General features: G+C 40.0%; 1 pseudogene; it reads right to left on the reverse strand.

The window, feature by feature from the left end:
- LOC102191701 lies at positions 3,578-3,875 on the reverse strand (annotated as a pseudogene).

The following is a 4,172-nucleotide window of genomic DNA, read 5'->3' on the forward strand; positions in this document are numbered from 1 at the left end:
CTTTCACTTTCATCAAGAGGCTCTTTAGTTCTTCTTCACTTTCTGCCATAAGGGTGGTGTCATCTGCATATCTGAGGCTATAGATATTTCTCCCAGAAATCTTGATTCCAACTTGTGTTTCTTCCAGTCCTGCATTTCTCATGATGTACTCAGCATAGAAGTTAAATAAGCAAGGGGACAGTATACATCCTTAACGTACTCCTTTTCCTATTTGGAACCAGTCTGTTGTTCCATATTCAGTTCTAACTGTTGCTTCCTGACCTGCATACAGATTTCTCAAGAGGCAGGTCAGGTGGTCTGGTATTCCCATCTCTTGAAGAATTTTCCAGTTTGTTGTGATCCACACAGTCAAAGGCTTTGGCATAGTCAATAAAGCAGAAATAGATATTTTTCTGGAACTCTCTTGCTTTTTCCATGATCCAGCAGATGTTGGCAATTTGATCTCTGTTTCCTCTGCCTTTTCTTAAATTGGTATGAACATCTGGAAGTTCATGGTTCTTGTATTGCTGAGGCCTGGCTTAGAGAATTTTAAGCATTACTTTACTAGCATGTTAGATGAGTGCAAGTGTGTGGTAGTTTGAGCATTCTTTATTGTTGCCTTTCTTTGGGACTGGAATGAAAACTGACCTTTTCCAGTCCTGTGGCCACTGCTGAGTTTTCCAAATTTGCTGGCATATTGAGTGCAGCACTTTCACAGCATCATCTTTCAGGATTTGAAACAGCTTAACTGGAATTCCATCACCTCCACTAGCTTTGTTCGTAGTGATGCTTCCTAGGCCCACTTGACTTCCCATTTCAGGGTGTCTGGCTCTAGGTGAGTTATCACACCATGATGATTATCTGCATTGTGAAGATCTTTTTTGTACAGTTCTTCTGTGTATTCTTGCCACTTCTTAATATCTTCTGCTTCTGTTAGGTCCCTACCATTTCTGTCCTTTATTGAGCCCATCTTTGCATGAAATGTTCCCTTGGTATCTCTAATTTTCTTGAAGAGATCTCTAGTCTTTGCCATTCTATTGTTTTCCTCTATTTCTTTGCACTGACCACTGAGGAAGGCTTTCTCCTTGCTATTCTTTGGAACTCTGCATTCAAATGGGTATATCTTTCCTTTTCTCCTTTGCTTTTGTCTTCTCCTCTTTTCACAGCTGTTTGTAAGTCCTCCTCAGACAGCCATTTTGCTTTTTTGCATTTCTTTTTCTTGGGAATAGTCTTGCTTCCTGTCTCCTCTACAATGCCACAAACCTCCGTCCATAGTTCATCAGGCTCTCTGACTATCAGATCTAGTCCCTTAAGTTTATTTCTCACTTCCACTCTATAATTGTTAGGGATTTGATTTAGTTCATACCTGAATGGTTTTCCCTACTTTCTTCAATTTAAGTCTGATTTTGGCAATAAGGAGTTCATGATCTGAGCCACATCAGCTCCTGGTCTTGTTTTTGCTGACTATGTAGAGCTTCTCCATTTTTGGCAACAAAGAATATAATCAATCTGATTTCGGTGTTGGCTATCTGTTGATGTCCATGTGTAGACTATATCTTGTGTTGTTGGAAGAGGGTGTTTTTACCAGTGCGTTCTCTTGGCAAAAGTCTATTAGCCTTTGCCCTGCTTCATTCTGTACTCCAAGGCCAAATTTGCCTGTTACTTCAGGTGTTTCTTGACTTCCTACTTTTGCATTCCAGTTGCCTGTAATGAAATGGACATATTTTGGGGGTGTTAGTTCTAGAAGGTCTTGTAGGGCTTCATAGAACTTTTCAGCTTCAGCTTCTTCAGCATTACTGGTCAGGGCATAGACTTGAATTACCATGATATTGAATGGTGAAGCAATTACATTATGATAAGAAAAAGTCACAGTTTGGGGGAGGAAGTAGTTGTATGAGTTTGGACAAATGCATACAGTTATGTTAACCACCACCACAGTCAAGATCTAAAACATTTCTGCCACTTTTTTAATCCACCCTTCTTCGAACTGCAGTTCATGAAAACCGCTGATCTAATTTCTGTCTCTGTAATTTTGCCTTTTCCAGGATGTCATATAAATGAAATTATATAGTATTCATCCTGTTGAATCTGACTTCTTTTACTTAGCAGAATGCATTTGTGTTTCATCCACATTATTGTGCGAATCAATAGTTCCTCCATTTTTATTGTTAACCAGTTTTCAGTTGTGTGGATATACCACAGTTTATCCATACACAAGTTGATTGACCTCAGGCTATTTCCAGTTTGAGGTATTATGAAAAAAGTCACTGCAACCATTCACATACTGATTTTTGTGGAAGCGTATGTTTTTATTTCTCAGATTCATGTCTAGGGTATTTGCTGGGTTACATGGTAAGTGTATGTTTAACTTTGGGATTCCCAGGTGGCTCAGTGGTAAAGAATCCTCCTGCCGATACAGGAGATGTAGCTTTGATCCCTGGGTCGGGAAAAATCCCCTGGAGGAGGAAATGCCAACCCACTCCAGTATTCTTGCTGGGAAAGTCTTATGGATAGAGGAGTCTGGCAGACTACAGACCAAAGAGTCTCGCAAAGAGTCAGACACCACTGAGCGACTGAGCACACATATGCACATGTTTAGCTTAGAAACTGGCCAACTATTTTCCAGAATGGCTGTATCATTTTCCAATCCCATCAGCAAGGCTATGAGAGCTTCAGTTCTCTGCATCTTTAACAGTTGATAATGTTTGCTTTTTTGGTTTGGTTTTGTGTGTGTGTTTTGAATTTTAGCTATTCTGATCAAGGTGTGTCAGTATCTCATTGAGATTTCTATTTGCATTCCTCTAAGATTTATGATATTGAACACCTTTTCATGTGCTTCTTTATATCTTATTTTATGACGTGTTTGTTCAAATATTTTGCCTGCTTTTAAAATTCTTTTCTTTTTATTGTTTTGAGAGTCCACACATATATATATAGATAGATAGATAGATAGATAGATATAGATATATATATAACTAAAGAACATTTGTTTTTCACTAAGGCTTTATCTGGAGGACATAACTGTGCCACCACCTTCACCTCAATTTGAAGAAGAGTTAGTTCAGTGAATATTATAAAGCAAGTATGAACAGTTTGAGGGACTGGAAGCAACATTAACTGACAAAAACCAATTTCCATCTAAATCATCATAAAAATGTTTAAGGAAAAAGAAGGGGGGAAGGGGGCAAAAATGGTTTCAGGTTGAACAAGATCATCACGTTTTATCTAATAAATTCAATCCTAGCTAAGGTTTACCAAAATTGAAACAGGATTGCATGTGTGCTAAGCTGCTTCAGTTGTGTCCAACTCGTTCTGACCCTACAGGCTGTAGCCCGCCAGGCTATCCTGTCCATGGGATTCTCCAGGCAAGAATACTGGAGTGGGTTGCCATGCCCTCCTCCAGGGAAATCTTCCTAACCAAGGATTGAACCCATGTCTCTGGTGTCTCCTGCATTGGCAGGCAGGTTCTTTACCACTAGCGCCACCTGGGAAGCCCTAGGAAACAGGATTGCTATAATAACAAAACTTTCACTACAGCATGCTGCACACACCTGTGTTGCAAGCCCACCCCCATCCCCCTAATGCTTCCATATTCAGACTATTTCCCAGCCTGTTTGGCCTGTTCGCAAAGCAGCAGGTAGATCTCTTTGATCCAGTCTTTGTTATAAGGCTGGTATGTCTGGGTATCAGCTCGGTAAATAGGACAGCTGAGGTCTGCCAGGTCATCAAGAAAAGCAAACAACTGACTGATATCATATGGGATAGAGGGGCTGTTTCAGATGCTCTTCATATATTTTACAAACGCCTTCCAGGCACTTATTCACAGATTCGTAGTCAGTGGCAGTTCTGCCTTCTGGCCTCTTGGTAGGCTGTACCCACACAATGGCATGAAACATCACGTCAAAGTCTCCTGCTGTCGCCAGACAGGAGCTTATCTGCAGCACCACCCACAGCCAACCCCCCAAGAGTTCTTTACAAAGCCTAGATATAGGGCTTTTATCAGATATTATATTTTGTAAATAATTTTATGACTGATTTTTAAAAATACGGTTTTTTTCCTTCTCTCTCTATTCTAATACTATTACCACTTCCCACCATTAGCTCGACTGGATTATAAAACATAAAGAAAACATTTATCACTATTTTATGGAAGGGAAAAACCGAGGCACAGATTTTTTAACAGACCTGCTTCT

Source organism: Capra hircus, chromosome 8, assembly GCF_001704415.2.
Source record: "Capra hircus breed San Clemente chromosome 8, ASM170441v1, whole genome shotgun sequence".
Lineage (NCBI taxonomy): Eukaryota > Metazoa > Chordata > Mammalia > Artiodactyla > Bovidae > Capra > Capra hircus.